Raw genomic sequence first — 19715 nt, forward strand, 5'->3', positions numbered from 1 at the left:
CAAGCCAGTTGCCAGGGTTAGAATTGGTGACACAGTTGAGTTTCCCATTGAGATTTCGAGAGGTACACGACAAGGTTGAATAGTACCTCCGTTGTTATATGCCATAGTGGCAGAGTCACAGGCGTGTGCCTTAAGAGAGTATCATGGGCATAGAGGAATTTGTTTTCCAAATTACAACTTCATTGTATCTGCATATGCAGATGATATGATTTTTTATGTTTGAGAACCAGGGACTAATCTAACCCCTATAATTAGTGAGGTGATGCGTTTTGATGAAATATCTGGCCTCAAAATTAACTGGGCTGTGTTCATTATTTTTGCTCTGACTCTGGCCATGACACCAATAGAACTGGACTACCCACTGCAATGGTCCACTGACCCGGTGTGCTATTTAGGCATGCAGGTCCATCCGGACTCTGAGCTGGTGCTTAACGAGAACTACGGGAAAGCTATTTCCAGGCTTGAGGAGAATGTCAATCTGTGGATTAGTCTCCCATTATCGCTAATAGGTTGCATTTCCCTTATGAAAATGATAGTCCTCCCTAGATATGTATTCTTGTTCCAAAACATCCAGATGGTGCTCCCGCAGCATATGTTCAAGATTCTCCGTTCATCCATACTAATATTATAAAGAGAGAGCCCAATCTTTTGAGGCGGGTAATCTCAGTAACCACAGCACCAATCACAACACCCAATAGAGCGTTGGAAAGGGCAGTTGCAGCAGAAGGACATAGGCTATGCAGAAGGATAAAAAAAATTATTTAAAAAATTGCAAATAACTACATCATCCAGAAGGCCGAGGGCCAAAATAACATCAAACAGGAAATGATATAATAATGTGACTCACTATATTGAGACTGAGAGCCTGGAGACAAATTGATTGTGAACAAGGGATATGCTATCCCGAAACGCGTAGATTTGTGCCTGCCTGCTTGAGAAACTCCATGCTGTGAGGATGAAATAAAAAAGCACATAAGTGAAGACAAACGCGAGTTCGTCCCATTTTTCTCCTAGCTGGGGGAATTGGTTGTGTATTTAAATGCGGCGTGGTTCTGTCGCGGGGATTTACGAACCGGCGAGAGAGCGCTGCAAATTCTGCCGAAAAGGAACCGAGGGGTTTCAATCCATACTAATATTATAAAGAGAGAGCCCAAACCTTTGAGGCAGGTTATCTCAGTAACCACAGCACCAATCACAACACCCAATACAGCGTTAGAAAGGGCAGTTGCAGCAGAAGGACATAGGCTATGCAGACGGCCACCATATACATTTAAAAGGTAAAAGAACCGTGTCAGCAAAGTAGTCCCTTGTGGGCGTGTTTGCGTTCTGCTGTGGGCGTGTGCTGGGGGAGTGAAACGCTGGGGGCGTGTGGTACATTCCGCCCTTCATGCCATGTGAGTCGTAATTGCGCCGCATCAAGGGGCACGCTGGGGGCGTGACACGCTGGGGCCTTGACAAACGCTGTGGGCGTGTGTCCGCGCTGTGGGCGTGTGTCCGCCCTTCATGCCATGTGAAGCGCCAATTACGCAATTGCGCCGCATCAAGGGGCACGCTGGGGGCTTGACAAACGCTGGGGGCGTGTGCTACGTTCCGCATTTCATGCCATTTGGGTCGTAAATTAATCAGATCGTCTGCTGTGGCCGTGTGCTGGGGGCGTCACAAAGGCATTCACCTCGAAGCGTGGTAAGTAACCATTCGCAAGACTCCCTTGGGGGACTGCCCATTGTCTCACGCATACTGGGGGTGCCGAATGCAGTGTGTGCCTTGGCGCGTCTGAAAGGGGCGAACGCAGTGTGTGGCTTGGCCTGGGTGCATCTAAAAAGCACTCGGGCCGAAGAGCGTCGGTGTGGGTCATAAAAAAATAAGAACAGCTGGAAACAATCATTCAAGACTCTCACAATTCTAATTGTTAGACGGTCCCCGTTGGCCCTCAAGCGGGGGCACACGCCACTGAGCGTGTTTGCGGGGACAATTACTGCAGCCTCTCATGCGCGCTGTTACTGAACTATCACATTAAACCAAATTACACGCGCCTGCTAACATCAGCCAGGGCTGTAGCCGGGCTCAGGCGGCGGATCACTACACTAATTACATGCGCCTGCTAACATGAACCAGGGCTGCAGCTGGGCCTCAAGCGGGGGGGACACGCGCCTGCTAACATCAACTAGGGCTGCAGCTGGTCCTCAAGCGGGGGAACACGCGACTGACCGTATCTGAATACACACATTCTATTTCATACCCGGACAACGTCGGGACGGGCTGCTAGTTACTAATAAAGTTGGACTGGACGGGGAAGCACCCTAGGGTTAAATGGGATATACTCACATTGCCCTATTCCATGGGAGGCCTTAGTGCCCCAGATTTAGAATTATATTACAGAGCTGCGAAGTGTTCCCATGCACATTATTGGATACACGGCCCACAGAATCTTCCTCATCTACAGATCGAAAGAGTGGCGGCTGACCCTTCTCCTCTTCCCCAAAAGCTGTTTCAGGCCCCTTGCAGACATCAGGCATCCATCAACTCTACTGTTCACGCGTGGCAGAATTTATTAAATAGGCAGGCAGGTGCCCTTTTGTACTTCTCCTTGATTCCGGTGGAGTGGTGTCAATGGCTTTCAGTTAGTACAGAAAAAGAAGTACTACAAGATCTAACAACACTTAATATTACTAAAATGGTGATTTATTTTCAGAGGGTGGAGCTCGTGGTTGGGCTGAGATTGGCGCTGAGGGGCATGACTCCACGCCACTCACACAGTTTCATTTTTACAGGGTCAAACACGCACTGCATGCGATGCTAGGAGACGACATGCAGGAACATCCTGAACTATTGTCGCTTTCTTTTCTTCTGCTCTCCACATCTCCTACTAAGACTATATCCACTATTTATGATTTGTCGCAAGACTCCAGGAGGACGCAATCCACCAAGGCCAGGCTAGAATGGCAGAGTGACCTGGGGGTAGTCCTAGACGATAGCACTTGGCTGTATTGCTGTGAAGTTACTCAGCGCATTTCACTAAATGGGAATAATTGCCTCGTCCATTTTAAGTTCCTTAATAGGGTCTATCACATGCCGGAGAAATCATTTTGATACGGCCTGAGGGACACAGCAGCTTGTGAGCGCTGCAAAGCAGGGATGGCTGGGTTCAAGCATTTTGCCTGGTTTTGCCTGCAGATCAATGAATTTTAGGAGAAGATTATCCATACCCTAAATGAAGTCACAGGGCTCTCACTGAAGCTAGACCCGCTGCTGGCATTGCTGGGTTACACTAAAAATCTGAAGAAGGGAGTCAGACGTTTCAGAGCAATGGGTTTAATACTTGCAAAGTGTAGAATTGCAATGTGCTGGGCTCGTGGGCCAGCACCAAAAATGGCAGACTGGTCCAAAGACATGCTATACTGTAATCCGCTGTCTGAACTGTACAACAAACTGTTACCCCCCTCAAAACCGTCCCAAATGTTTGGGGATTATACCAGCAGTATCTTGTCGGGAAAGAAACAGGTGAACTGGAAGGAAATGATATTGAGTAACCACGCTTGACCTTTATTTGTGTTGTACTTGGATTACTGTTGTACCCGAGTAAGATGTACATTGGGGAATCCAATAATAAGTATTGTGAAAGCATGTTTCTTTAAGTACGCAGATAAAGGTCAATTGTGCTTACATATTTCTTTGAGTCTATGCGTTTAACCAGCTCACACTGATGTATACTGCTTGGAGCTAATGTAAAATATATATATATTTTTTAATGAGCTCGTACTTCTGGAGGATCTGGGCTCACACGAAAGGGGTCAGTTTCTGTGCCAGGTAGGAAGGAGTGTTGCAGCACAAAGAGCATGGGGAAGGAGGCAGGATAGATCAGCAGATTTATGAACTTTCTCCTGGGATGGGTGGATAACCTGTAAGTAACATTTTGGAATCTTGGAGAGGCAAACAGCTGTTCATCATTCTAAAGTGGATACAATTAATAAGCATGACTGTGTTCGGTATTAGTTTCACCTGATATCTGCAGTGTTAGGGCACTGCAAAATAAGGCACCTAAATGGGTTTCTTTTTACAGATTCAATTCCCAAGTGACTTGTGCAGTGGGGTGGGCTGAGCTTTGAAAGGGTAGTCTTTTCAGGGGGAGTAGGCAAGGTACAGTATGGAGCGCATGTTCAAAGACATGCACCATCAGTGTGGGAGCTGCTTATAGTCATAGTCAGTAGAGAGGTATCTATCTAAATGTGATGGCTATTTGTGTGTAAATAGAGATAGAAGCTGGAAGATATGCCTGTCTCCAAGGAGCTGCCACTAATTGTGTAGAGAGTTGTCAGTCCCTGATTCTGCCTGGATCTTGCAGGCCCCCCGTTTACAGATAGATTTCTCTCCATCTCTGTCTCTAAGGAGATATGCCTATATCTGCCTATCGGTTGAACCACTATGCTACTGGTATCGGCTCTGGGACATTAGAACTGCTTAGCTTCAGTGATCCGTCTATGACTGTGTCTGCAGTGAGATATTCCTGGATGCAGCGAGTTAATCCCGTCTGCTTGGACACCTGTTCATGATATTAAATATATATGGGGGTCATCAGGTGAGGGGGGAAAGAGAGCGAGCGAAAAAGAGAGCGAGCGAAAAAGAGAGCGAGCGAAAAAGAGAGCGAGCGAAAAAGAGAGCGAGCGAAAAAGAGAGCGAAAGAGAGCGAGCGAAAGAGAGCGAGCGAAAGAGAGAGCGAGCGAAAGAGAGCGAGCGAAAGAGCGCGAGAGAGCGAGCGAAAACGAGAGAGCGAAAAAGAGAGCAAGCGAAAAAGCGAGAGAGAGAGAGAGCGAAAAAGAGCGAGAGCGGTGTGAAGGGAGAAGAGTGACCAAAGGAGGAGACTTCTAGTGCAAGACAAGAATAATGTAGAAGGGGGATAGACGAAGAAGAGAGAAAATGAGGAGAGTGAGAAGGAAAGAGACAAAGGGAGGATGGAAAAGAGTTGGCGGGCGAGTCAAATGGGGAAGGGCAAGAGAAAGGAAGGAAGGCGAGAGGGGAAGAGATGCATAAGGGAAAGGAGTGAGGTTGGAGGCGAGAAAAAGTAGCAGGGGAGAAGAGAGAGAGAAAGACAAAGGGAGGAGGGTGTGTAGCAAGAAGGGGGAAAGAGGATGAAGGGGAGCTTGAGCAGAAAGAAACAAAAAGGAGAAGGGTCCAGGCAACAGATTAAAAAAAAAAAAAGAGGAGGAAAGAGAATTAGGATTATGCTATAGGAGGGAATGCAGGGGAAAAAACAAGGCGAGGAGGGAGCAAAGAAGTGCTAGAGAAGAAAAGAGATAAAAGAGAAGGGCAATTGGGAAGAAACTAGGAGAAAGAAGATGGAGAGAGAAAGGATAGGGTGAATGCAAAGGGAAGAACAATTAGGACTGGGGAAGAATAAAGAAAGACAGTAAGGGCCCAGCAAAAAATGGTAGGAAGCAAAATCCGAAAGGTTAGACACGAAAAAGAAAAAGATTGCGGAAAGACCGACTGGAAAAATGAAAGATGGAAACAGTATAAGAGGAAGCAAGGGTGTCAGGAGTTTCCTGGTCTGTAAAGAGCAAAGGAAAAAAAGACTCTTAAAGGCTCCTGACTCTCTTAGTTCACTGAGGTCCAGCAGTCGAGGGGCTTAATTTGAAGGCAGTTGATAAAGCAGAGTTTTCTGATTTCTATAGAAAGTTCTTATGCTGGAGGAAAATATTATGTTGGCATATCCTTTACTCTAGGAAATATGGTGAAGGAAATAGCTCAAGTGGACTCTCAGTGTCAGGTTTTTTTCTACTGTGACTGTCCATACTTGCAGGCGCCAAGTTGTCAAGCTCTACTTCCCTGCGCTTTTCCTGCGTTCTTCCCTCAGGCCAACCCTTGAGGGACTAAAGTTAAAAAATAAAAGTTATACGCAAGTTGGGAGAGTCATACCAGACTGGAATTCGGCAACCGCTTACAAATTCTCTAGCCCAGAAAATGAACCGTGCACTACATTGTTTTGCTCTCCTTTCCGAGTCTTCTAATGCATGGCAAATAATTACTTCAAAGCGTCCTGACCCTAGTTAAGCGATCACACTTTTACTGACCCGCTGCCATTTTACATGTATGTTATCCTTTACAACTGTCTAGTATTTCCTAGCAAGGTCACACTACGTGACCTATATGCATCCCTTTTGTTTTTTTCCCTGTATTTCGACAAATTCAATCTGGAAATCTTATTGATAGGAAATAGGGATTTAAGTCAAGGTTTCTTTAGTTTATAATTTGTAGGAGCGCATTTTTGTATTTAAAACAATTGTATAGATAATATATGCATTGACTTTGTGCAATATGTCTACATCGACTCCTTGTGTTAGTAAAAATTTGAGTTCTCCAAAGGAGTTCTTATCCATTCTGGGTGAATCGCCGATTAAATGGATAGAAGGGAAAGAGAATTTCTAAACTATATTGTCATGTTAGAAGATAATGGTGGAGCACTATCCTGAGAGGAAGAGATTGGATTTAGATAAACATTACACTCCCACTGTTTGTATTACTGTCATGAGAAATGCTTCTTTCAAAGGTTTGCATTGTATTTGGTTGCATAGTGGTTGTTTTTGAAGGTGTTGAATTTCGGCCAGAACTTGAATTAGATCAAGGGGATCGCTTTGTTTTCAGGTATTTTAACCTCATTCCCCTTGATAACGCTAAGGGGTACTGTAGTAACATCCAAAGAAATTAATAGAATGAGACTTCTTGTAGAGTTGAAATAATTGGTATTTATTCTCAAGAGGATGAAAGTACAAGCAGCTGGATCTGAGGTCACTTCGGGAATGCCCTCAAGGCGTCCAGTGTGGACTCGGGCGTCAGCCACAGTATTCGTACGGTGGCATTCTATATTACATACTGGGGTTCTATCTTGAAGATACATGCCATCACTACACATCCCCTTTCTTGAGCAGAGGAAACCAAACAAAAAATTATAAAAAAGATTGCAGAATTCTGTGAGCATATGTGAGATACTTGGGAACGAATGGAGTCTTCGAGTCTTTTGGGAGTGGCAGTTTCCCTTCCGTGTCTGGTATAATTGCCGGGGGTGCCATTTTTTCCTACATTGACAGAGTCCTGTGGTTTGGAGCTTTCTGCGGGTGACTGGTCAGACAGGTCAAGATGTTGTGAGTCATGCATAGGAGAATGGTTGGAACCCAATGATGTTGCTGCAGAGGGTTATACAGGCGGAGAAATTGAGATGTTAGGTTTTAGAACTCTTATTTTTAAGTTTAAAGAAAGGCAAGCTACTGGGAAATTGTATGTAGCAAGGGTTGGCCCACCGGTTCTTGGGTGGAAAGTCCAAAAATTACTGGACATCATCCTCAATCCAAATAGTAAAGAACAAGTGTTAGTTGCATGTGAGAGCGTGGACACCAAAAAGTGGGTGTTACAAGAGTTTCCTGAGCTATTTGAGAATCGTATGGGGAAATTGAAAGGTTTCACTCATAAAATCCGTTTGAGGGAGGGTGCTATTCTCAAGATTCACAAAGCTAGAAACATTCCATTTATCATCAGGGAGGAGGTCAAACAAGAATTGGACAAAATGTTAGAAAACAAAGTTATAGAACCCATTGAGACTGCTGAATGGGTTTCACCATTGGTCGTTGCGCGAAAATCCAATGGTCGAGCCCGTTTGTGTGTGGACCTCAGATATCTTAACGATAACATAATCATTGACCAATTTACTCTCCCTAGAATCGATGAAATGCTTTCCCTTACACGAAATGCCAAGTGGTTTTCCACTTTGGATCTCTCGTCTGCCTATCACCAGGTGGTTTTGAATAAGCAAAGCAGACAATTAACATCATTCTGTACTCCATTTGGATGTTATAGATTTATTCGTATGCCGTTTGGGTTAGCATCAGCCGCTGCAGTTTTTCAGAGGGTGATGTCGAACCTATTCAACCATATTCCTGAGGTGATTGTCTTCCAAGACGACATTCTGATTATGGGCAAAGACAAAATTCATCATGATACTTTATTGAGGGAAGTTTTGTCCATCCTCAGAAATAATGGTTTGATTGTTGAGGGAAGCAAATGTAAGTTTTCAGAAAAACATGTTACTTACCTAGGCCATGAAATTGATGGGTCAGGAATAAAACCAAAAAGCTCTTTAGTGGAAGCAATTTTGAAAGCTCCTTCTCCAAAGTCGAAGGATGAGTTAAGATCCTTTTTGGGCTTGGCAGAATTTTATGCAAAATTCGTGCATAACTTCTCATGCAAAACATATGACATGCGTACCTTAATGAAGAACAAAGTTCCTTTTCAATGGAATGATAATTGTCAAAAATCTTTTGTGACCATTAAGGAATCGATTGCACGAGCTCCAGCATTACAGGGTTTTGATCCTGTAGCTGATTCCATTGTAAGGACTGATGCAAGTGGGACAGGCATGGGAGGTGTTTTATCTCAGATAAATAAAGAAGGTAAAGAAGTAGTGGTGGCTTTTATGTCTCGTGCGTTGTCCCCTACAGAAGAAAAATACTCTGTTATTGAGAGGGAAACATTAGCGTGTGTGTGGGCAATGGAGTATTTTAGAAAACTTTTTGGGGGAAAGAAATTTCTTTTAAGGTCAGACCACAAACCTTTAACCAAATTGCTAACTCCAGAAGGTCTTTCCAGAGCATCGGCTAGAATAGCCAGAATGTCTATGAGAATCCAGGATTTTGTGTATAATGTGCAGTATGTGCCGGGGGCTAAAAATGTAATTGCTGATTTTCTCAGTAGGCATTCTTTGCCTCTCAAAGAAGTTGCTTCAGATCCCTGGAGTGATTGGTGTGTTGCTGCAATTTTTGAAACCACTCCTAGTCTTTCAAAGAGTATGTGGGAGCAAGAGTACAAAAAAGACGAGGTTTTGCATAATGTTTCTGAGACAGTCATTCAAGGATGGTGTAAGAATGACAAACTTGATCCGAAGCTGAGACCATTTTGGGAGGTCCGGGATGAATTGGCTTTGGATGGGGATTTTTTGTGTAGATCTGGAAGAATTATACCTCCTTTAGGCATGAGAGAGAAGGTAATTGATTTGGGCCATGAAGGTCATCCAGGAATCTCTAGGACCAAGAAAAGTGTTAAAATGTTATATTGGTGGCCTGGAGTTGATTTAGGCATTGAGAGACACGTTCGCAATTGCATTCAGTGTGAAACTACGGATAAAACACAGAAAACTCTTAATCCACCCTCGTCGTCGTTAGAGTGTCCTAGTTTACCGTGGCAAAGTGTTGCTTTGGACATCATGGGACCAATAACTTGGCAGGACGATGTCGTGAAGTACATTTTAGTTCTTGTTGATTTATTCTCGAGATGGCTTGAGGTGGAGGTTGTAACTAAGGTGGACACACAAAGTGTAATTAAATTCTTAGCAATGTGTTTTTTAAGAGAGGGTTTTCCGGCATCCATTCTGACTGATAATGGGGTCCAGTTTAGATCAGACTTGATGAAGAGTTTTGTTACAAGTACAGGAATTGAGCAAAAATGTACTGCGCTTTATCATCCATGGGGCAATTCCGTCGTTGAGAGAGTGAATAGAATGCTCAAAGGTGTGTTACAATTAGCAAGAAAAAGTAACAAGAACTGGGATGATGAGTTATACAAATTGGTCTGGTCTTATAGAATTACGGAGCATGACACTATTGGTGAAAGTCCTTTTTGTTTGATGCGGGGGAGATGTCCTCATTGCAAGATTAATCCAGGATGGATTGGTAGAAGTAGGAAGGTGGATTGGGACTCTGATAAAATCAGACAGTCTATTTTGAAGTCACAGAGTAAGAATAAAAAGTATTTTAATGAAAAGCATGGCACTAAAGAGGTTAATGTCAAAGGTGGGCAATTGGTGCGTGTTAAGTGTACCAGGAAAACAGGGAAATTGCACTCTAAGTTCTCTGAGCCCAGAACTATTACTAAAGTTATGAGAAATACCGTTGAATTGGATGATGGCACGATTCACCATATGAGTCGTATTGCTTTAGCAGGGAGCATCTGTAGGGAAGCATCAGACAGTAGTAGTTTAGAAAGAGATTATTGGTGGTTAGATGTTTTATCTCCGTTTAAAAAGGGGGTTGGTGAGGTGTCAGGTCTGTTGTCAGGCGATCCTGTTCAGACACATACACAGGATGGATTAGAAACTCACATTTCGGTGGACTCACGAAGTGAGTTGGTTTGTGAAGATCCAGATGTTTCTTTTTGTGAAGGTAACTGACACTATTGGTTTGCATGACTCACAACATCTTGACTTGTCTGGCCAGCCACTCGCAGAGAGTTCCAGGCCACAGGAGTTTGTCAATGTGGGAGAAAATGGTATTTCTGGTGGTTGTACTAGACACGGAAGGGAGATTGTTGCTCCTGGGGGATTTGAAGATTTTGTTCGTTTTTAGGTATCTTGTATATGCTTACAGAATGTTGTATTTTTTTATGGTTTTTTTGTTTGTTTTTTTTTGTTTGGGGGGGGGGGATGTGTGGTGATGGCATGTATCTTTGGGATAGAGCCTTGGTATGTAATGTAGAATGTTGTTGTGTGAATACTGTGGCTGATGCCTGAGTTTGTACTGGACGCTGTGAGGGCATTCTTGAAGTGACCTGAATCAGCCGCCAATTGAACAGTGATACCACCTAATGAGATGTGGCATAAAGGTTTAGATGAAATGTCACAACTGATATTTAAGACTACCTTTTTTTTTTAATCAAGTTCACCTGAACATCATCATCCTCATCCGACTCCGACACAGAGGTGTCATCCTCGTGTTGAACATACGTGACTTTTTTTTGGTATTTTTTTGTTCTTCCTGTTACACACTCTCGAAAAATGACCTACTAACCCACATTCCAAACACTTAGCAGATCTAGGAGGACATTTTTCAAATGTAGCTGCATGTGAGTAACTGCCACACCTGTAACAAATAACATTACTAAATTTCTTTTGCTCACTGGTTTCAGATTTCCTTCTATCACGAAAATCAAGTTTCCCTTTCTCAAACTTATTAGTCTTAAAACTTTTATAAGTTGCTTTCTTTTCAACAACTTTCTCAACTATCTGTTGAGAATCTGGAATTTTGTTATCATGCGATAACGTAGCTTTCGCACAACGATCAGATACTTCCGCTTTTTTAACAAGAACAATTATATCTTTAAGACATTTATCTCCCTCAACCCATAATTTATCTTGTAAGGTCTTGTAAGTGTGTGTCCTCATGAAAAAAAAAAAAAAAAAAACGGAACTTGTGCTATGTAAAGCACTCTGATACCTGATTCGGTTCGGGTCTAGTTCGCGCTATATAAAACTCTAAAAAAAATAAAATAAAAAAAAAAAGGAAACAAAGATGGTGAAAGTGAAGAGGCCTATGGATCTGCACTTAAAAAGTTAGCAGCAGCGTTTAGCTTTGGAAAGTTGAAAGACAATCTTACTCGTGACCATGTAGTTATGCGTTCTAAGAATAAAGGAATACAACAAAGGCTATGGACTGATGGAGATTCAAACTTAAAGGAAATTATTGCTGTAGTGAAGAAAGCAGTTATCAAGTCATTGTGCTCAAGTTACCTCATGATACTAAGTTGTCGGATAACAAGATTACCCAAAGGAAAGGAAAGAACAAGGATGCTGGTAAAAAAGAGGGCATAAATCATGATAGTACTCAGTAGGAGTTCCACAAGGGGTAGGTAAAGTAGTATTCAAGGAAAAGTAACTAACATAACATGCTATTGTTGCAGAAGTACTGCACATTCAGCAAGATTCAAGAAATGCCCTGCAAACAAGGTTAAATGATTGTAATGTGGTATTACTGTCCACTCTGCAAGGGTTTGTAAGAGGAAAACAAAGAAAAAAAGGATTTGGCTGCATGCATTGCTGACAGTGGAACTGATTTATCGGAAAGTGACACTAATGATGGAGTCATTTCGCAGAAAGTTTCTACAAAAAAAAAAAAAAAGAAAACTTGTGTTGAACATAAATGGAAATGATCATAGTAAACCTTAGCAAAAGTGTTTTTTTGGAAGGGGTATTGCGGGTGGCAGAAAATTATGTATCCTCATTTTACTATCATTGCATGTTCAGTTTGGGAAAATAATGTTGTCCAAGTTATTGTTTCTCATTTGGAACCCACAGATGTTAGCCCAAAAAGTTTCACTGGGGACAAGTTGGATACGTTGGGATACAGGCTGCTGGTGTTGGCATTTAACAGGCAAACTACATGTAAGCTTTACGTGGTGGTTGATGGCCCATCTGTTTTACGTTGGAAGGACCAAGGAGCATTACATTGGAAGGACCAAGGAGCATTACATATCATTTTGTATCCTAATAGACCAAAACCGGGTTTAGCTGCTTTATTCTGTTTTTGAAGGAATTTCTAGAAGTGTTTAATGGTAAAGTGAGAATACTAAAAGGGTTTACACGTCAGATCAGGTTTAAGGCTTCAGCTGTTCCCAAATTAAATAAAACTCGAAATATTCCTATTATTGTAAAATATGAAGTTAAGAAAGTTGAAAGATACTGGCATTATTGAACCAGTTGAAGCATTTTATGGGATTGTTGCTGGGCAGGCCAAGAGTAAAATGTGTGTGTGCGTAGATTAGAGATATTTAAATGATAATATTGTTGTAGATAAGATTCCATTACTGAGAACTGACAAGATGTTATCTTTTACTAGGTATGCCAAGTGGCCTTCCACTATAGACCCATCTTCGACATATCACCAAGTTCCCTTGCATGCCTCTAGTAGATTTTGAACAGTATTTGTACCCCTTTTGGCTACTTTCAATTCCGTTGTATGCCTTTTAGGCTTGCTTCAATTGTTTTCCACAGACTTATGATGGAACTGTTTGGTTATATGGCCGGGAGTAGTGTTTTTACAATGACATGTTAGTTATTGGTCGAAACAAGAAGCATGATGAAAGGCTAATAAGTGCTTTTGTGTGTTAAGAGAGAGAGGTTTAACAGTGGAAATTTTGAAATGCAGATTTGCAGAGAAGAAAGTGACATTTTTGGGTCATGAAATTAGTGATAAGGGTACCACTCCCAAAGAAAAACTTGTGGATGCCATTGTAAACACCATCACTCTAATCCAACGATTATTTTAGGTTATTCTTGGGTTTGGCCGAATTTAATTTTAGGCTTGTGGACAATTACTCTGAGAAAAAGCATGCCATGAGAGCTTTAGTGAAATATAAAGAGAGTTCTGGTTGGTCCAGTGAATGTCAAAGTTCCTTTATGGTAATCAAAAATGCTATCAGTAGCATGCCCAAATTACAAGGGTTTGAGCCAAGTGCTATAACTAATGTAACTACGGATGCAAATAGTAAAGGCTTGGGGAGCGTTCTCACTCAACTTGATGAGGAAAGTAAAGAGGTAGTAGTTGTTTATGCAAAACTTTCACTGTCACCGACATAGAAACAGAAACTTTGGCTTTTGTTTGGGCATTGGAACATTTCACAAATTTTTGTACGGAAGAAAATTAACCTTGAGAAGTGATCATAAGCCATTGACCAAATTATTGACTACCGAAGGGTTGTTTGCGGCTTTCGGAAGAATAGTCCGATTATCCATGCTTCTACAGGATTTTAGATAGGATGTTCGATACATTCCTGGAGCAACGAATGTTACTGGTGATTTAAGTATCATGGCACTTCCCCTAAAAGAGATTGACAAAGATCCATGGAATGAGTATTCAGTGGCTGGTGTTTACCAGGCTGGTAATGCAAGTACTAGCTTTGATACAGATTATTGGTCAGAAGCATACGATTAGGATAAAGTGTTGAAAGAGGTGTACAAAACCGTGATTATGGATGGAGCAGGCATGACAAAGTTGGTTTTGAGGATAATTTAAGAGGATTTTGGAAAGTTAGGAATGAGTTTAGTGTGAATGATACTTTCATTGTTAGAGGCAATAAAAGTATTTCTCCTATAGGAAAGCTTGAGAAGTTTATTACTCTGTCAGGAGGGACATTTTGGCATTACCAGGACTAAGCATAATTTGAAAGAGTTGATTGGTTGTATAAGGTGAATACGGCGATTGAAAGATTTCGGAGGGCATTTATTGATAGTGAAAGAGCCGACCAGACTCCGAAAACCCTTAATCCCTTGCTTAGTTCTCCCCATGATAGATTAGGACAACCTAAAGAAGTAGCTTTGGACATGATGGGACTGATTAAATGGCAAGAATGTAGTTGCAAAAGCATCATACGTTTGGTTGACGTGTTCTAGATGGATAGAATTATGTTTTGGTGAGAAAAGTTGATACTAAAGCAGTGATTACATTATTTAATGAAGTATTTTTGAGACTTGGATTTCCTGTGTTTATCCTTATAGACAATGGAATGCAATTTAAGTCAGGAGTGCTAGAGTATTCAGGGCTTCCGTAATGAAAGTCCCGAGGCCCTGAAGGAATCACCCAGGGACCCTATAAAGTGCACCAATGTAGAGCTGATTATAAGCCTGCCCAAGGGGAAAGACGTAAAGAAATCCAGAACGAATCCTGGGGCAAGCTGGTCACAGCTTGTAGGTCAAAAGACACAAGAGCTTTCTGGTCCGCTGTGGCAAATATTAAATCTGTGTGTGCAAACCCTAACACTGTAATTAACTCCACTAGCCAAGAAGCCTGGGCCAACCACTTTAAAGCAGTCTATGATTGTGGCCTTGTACGGTGAGGAGTAGGTGGCATTCCCCCTAGCTGTGGAATTCACCCTAGATGAAGTGAGAGAAACTATTAACAAAAGCCCTTTAAACAAGGCCTCAAGTTTGGATGGGGTTCTCATGGATCTGTACATATCTGAAACGGATCGCTCCCCCCCCAATTGTGCAACTCCTTCAACAACATTTGTAAGATGGGCCTCCCACAATCATGGCGTACAGCTGTTATAGTTTCAATATTTAAAGAGGGCAACACCTAATTCCCAGAGTGCTACCAGACAATATCATTTTTGGACTCTGCAGTTAAGCTGGTGGGGAGAGAGGTGCTGGAATTCCTTTTAGACTGGGACAGGGAGACTGAAATTCTGATGGAGGGGCAGTATGGGTCCTGTGAGGGACGTGGCACAATAGAGCAATGCCTTAATCTGCAGATGCTTATCAGCAAATACACCAATCGCCAAGCAGGGCTCCATCTGAATGGTGATTATGGATCTCTCCTGTGCCTTCAACAGCGTGGTGGGGTTTAAACTTTAGGGGACCCTGACTGATATGGGGGTCGAGGAGGACCTGGTGCAGTACTTGAGAGCACTGCATTATGATCTATCCACAACAGTCAGGTTTGGTCCTGCAAGAGAGAGGAAGGACTGTTTTAAGATAGGGAGGGGGTACGCCCGGGGTGTGTCCTAGCTCCACTGCTGTTCATTCAGTATATAAACTGTCTAGGTTCCACCCCGTCTGCTAAAGTTTCTGAAGACCTCTACACTGGTAGTAAAAGGGTACCTGTCATGCAGATGACGCAGTTTTACTCTCAAGAACACCTTATGGTCTTAACATTCTGTTTTAAGAATTTGTCACTTTTATGGGCTTTGTTGGTTTGGCCATCAATTGTAATAAAACTTTTATAATGGCATGTAATCCAAAGGAAACTAAGATGGTGGTGTCTCACTACAAGGTTACCCCGTGGATCACAAGCAGGATTTTTCTTACTTGGGCGTCAATTTCGATGGAAAGGGAAATGGGGTCCTTGCATTGCTAAAGTCTGCCAGAAATGTGCTAGATCGTCTGGATATATTTTCAAACTTGCCAGTAGTACTGGTTAAAAAAAAATGGTGGCCCCATTGTTGGAGATTTACAGGTGAAAGTGCCTCCCCATCTTAATGTATAGGTTATGTATCTGGGGCTATATTAATTCAACTCCCTTTCAGGTCAAACAAAACAGTGTTGAGGAGATTATTGGATGTTCCACCTGTGTTTTTTACTTTTATCTTGCACCATGAGCTTGGGGTGGATCATATGGAAGACCTTATTAAACTGGTCCCCCTTTTTATGTGGCACTCAATATGGATTAACACATATGCCTCCTTCAATGGGGAAACTGTCAAAGATTGATTATACTGCGAAAGAGGTTTGAACATCTGCTGGTTTAACTACATTAAGACTGCCCTAACTGACATGGGCGAGACGCATTTAATCTATGAGCCAGAGACCTTGACCAAACATGACATGGTACGAGTAAAAACCTGCTTCAAGTTGAATAAATATCCCCTTAGAGAAGCCCACGAGCTTACCAAAACGTATGCTAGGGAGTACACCCCACCACGCAGTACACCTGGCCTGAAACCGTATCCGGAGTGGATTGACTGCTTCGGGTATAGAATGTTACTCACCCGCTTTAGATTGGGCTTTGTGAGATGGCACTTGGGTTTTCCCTTGGGCCAATGTGACCCCTCCAAAATTATTTTTTAACTGTATTAATATATGCTCCTTTTTAAAATGTGCCATGAACAAAAGGAATTTGATGCGGTTTTAGCTAATGTGGATTTTCTATTTGGGTGGTCTGTACAACATTTAAAATGATATTCCACAGGACTATGTACTTTATTCATGCCAAATTTTTCTTTTTTAGAATTGTGGTTATTGCTATTTTGTAATTCAGTCTCTCTTTATAACTTTTCACCTGCACTTTATTTGATTTTTATTATTGTGGGGCGAAGGATCTTCCAAGAGCGGGTTGACACCACTGCCATGTGATATGCTGAAGACTTCTTGATGCTTGGATTCATGCATCGTACTGATGCTTTGTTATCGCTGAGGTGTTTATCTTTATGTACAGTATTGTTTTAAGATGTTTCAACATAGTGTTTTTTACTCTGTGATGTACTTTTATGGTTACCTTGGTAACCTAGATAAAGTTTGACTTGACTTGAAGTAAGAGGAAATGACAAGTTATTTGAAAGTGGCTGGTATTGCGCAAAAGTGTACTGCCCTTTATATCATCCTTGTGGTAATGGCATTGTGAAGAGGAATAACAGAACCATCAAATGGATATTACGGCTCTCCAATAAAGTAAGTGTTGGAATTTTGAATTAGAGAGAATAATAGGGGATAATAGAGCAGATTCCTATGATTCTGTAGGTGAAAGTCCATTTACAATAATGAGAGACACATTACTGTATTTTAAAGTTAATCCTGAATGGATGAAGAGAAGTAAAATGAGATGCCAATGAGGTGAAAGAACGTATTACATTGTAAACTAATAACAAACGGTAGTACAATTCTACACTTGGAGTGCAACAGGTTAAACTTCAAGTTGGACAGTGGGTATTTGTGAAGAGTGCACGGAAAATTACAAAGGTAGAGATCAAATTAACTGAACAAGAGAGATTTATTAAAGGGATCAATTACCTGGTTATGTTGGAGAATGGGTGTATAAGGCACACAAAGTTGTCTTGCATTAGCAAGAGCAGGTAAAATTTCAGTGAACACAACAGCATACCGGTGCTCTGCACGTTGGTCATACATGGAGAGCTTTCAGCATGACACGGCGGATGGGGTGACGGGAAGGGGGGGGGGGCTGGGGTCCTGTGTTAGTTGTAATATTGCCATTCCACTGATTTGGATAATGTCTGTGATTGTGCTGCAACTGTCATGAGCGTTATGCTTTTTCTTTTTGTGTTTGCTGATGCTATACTACATGCAATGTGAATACTCTCCTTTATTTGAAAAATAAAGTGTTAAAAAAAAAAAGAGCAGGTAAAATTTGGGAGGATGATGGTGTGTTGGATAACGATGTAGACTCCTACAATAGGTACTGGTGGTTGGATTCTAATAATGTAAATTCAGGTGAACAGATGAATTCTGATCTAACTGATTGCTCAGATTCCATGTTTGAGGGTGAGTCAGGAGATGAACCTAATTATTTTGTTAAGAAGGATCAGTACGCCTCTCAAACTAATGAGATGAGAACATCTTATCTCACACACTTGTGGGAGAGGAGTGAAGAACGCTAAAAAAGATTAGAAATTTAAAGATTGCAGTTGTTTATTTGATTTTTGTAGTTTGTTTAAAATATATACACACACAGGATTGTGTAGTATTGGGATTTTTCTCTGTTCATTAGGTGGGTGATTAGAATGTATATTAAGGATTAGTGTTCCTTTAATCTATGTTCTAAATTATCTGTATTTAAGGGGGGTTTAGAAGGCTGTAAAAGAATGGAAGCCTGTTTGCAACACAGGAGTTACAGTAACTGTTTGTTGACGTATTGACTAAATAAAATACTGTCTTCACATTGTATGTGCTCTGAGGATCATTGCATACTCCGTCTTTAGCCCGCAGGATCTGAGTGGATGCGCCTGTACCTCGGATATGCTAAAGCACTCCTCACCAGTCTTTGAACACTGACTTGCCCCACACTTTAAGAATATCTGCTACATCTGAGCACGGATACTTTTAAACTTTGATTAGCACTTCAGCAATGTTTCTGGTCTTTTAATGTCCCCCAAGACCATCATAACTCAAAAACAAAAAAAAGGAGTACAGAACTCAATTTATCCACTCAAGCTAAAGTGTCACAAAGAGTCAAAAGTTTGACTTTATTGTGATGCTTATAGGCACACTGCAAACATGGAAATGTCACAAATAAGCAAGCTGAACATTTAGCAGTTATGATATTTAAGTGGCGAATAACCAAAATACTAAATTCAAGAATTTGCCATTATGACTCTCTAATCCCTGGGCATCCAGTGCATCTTTTCAACAATCTCGTATGGGTGGTAGCTCGTTCCCTTATGTGCTCTCCACACCACTGGAGTCAAGCTATCCTGGCTGAAGACGGCTGATAGCCAGAAACCGGACCTAGGATGCTTGATTCCGGTGCAAGGAAGACATGGCTTGGCAGTTCGGGCTGGACTGTTCCCATGAGGCACAGGGTCAAGGCTGATTTGCATATGGCCATGTCTGAATTGGAGTGGTGAGCAAAAAAACGATGGATTTAGGCCCAGATCTCGGTACTAGGGAAAATGTATGACATTGTTCTGCATTCTGTCCATCAACTGTTGTTTTTGCAATTGTCACTCCGAGTGGGACGGGTATGCTCAGACGTGAGTCCCATGCTCTCCACACCACTGGAGTCAAGCTATCCTGGCTGAAGACGGCTGATAGCCAGAAACCGGTCCTAGGATGCTTGATTCCGGTCCAAGGACGACATGGCTTGACAGTTTAGGCTGGACTGTTCCCATGAGGCACAGGGTCAAGGCTGATTTGCATATGGCCATGTCTGAATTGGGGTGGTGTGGTGAGCAAAAAAACGATGGATTTAGACCCAGATCTCTGTACTGGGGTGAATGTATAGCATTCTGTCCATCAACTGTTGTTTTTGCATATAGGCACACTGAAAACATGGAAATGTCACAAATAAGCAAGTTGAACATTTAGCAGTTATGATATTTAAGTGGCGAATAACCAAAATACTAAATTCAAGAATTTGCCATTATGACTCTCTAATCCCTGGGCATCCAGTGCATCTTTTCCACAATCTCGTAAGGGTGGTAGCTCGTTCCCTTATGTGGGCCCTATGTTTTGTAAAAACGCTGCCCGATTCACAGAGAAACTGGCAATCTCTAACCATCTTTTGCAAAAAACTCAAAACAGGATTGTGTTCTGCTTCTCTCTTCTTTCTGTGGCTATTTACCTACCTATCTTTTGTCTAGCTCTGAGAAACCCTTTTGGGTAACGAGGCACTAAATAAGGCTTTATAATAATATTCGGGATGGTCACTTCAGAAAACCTCTCCACCTTACACTGA

At 41.9% G+C, this 19715-nt stretch overlaps 1 protein-coding gene across 1 annotated transcript in view; it reads right to left on the reverse strand.

The window, feature by feature from the left end:
• The window catches only part of PEX3 (peroxisomal biogenesis factor 3), a 490463-nt gene that overhangs the window by 470254 nt on the left and 494 nt on the right, over positions 1-19715 (reverse strand). The window lies entirely within an intron of this gene.

This window comes from Lissotriton helveticus, chromosome 6, assembly GCF_964261635.1.
Source record: "Lissotriton helveticus chromosome 6, aLisHel1.1, whole genome shotgun sequence".
NCBI lineage: Eukaryota > Metazoa > Chordata > Amphibia > Caudata > Salamandridae > Lissotriton > Lissotriton helveticus.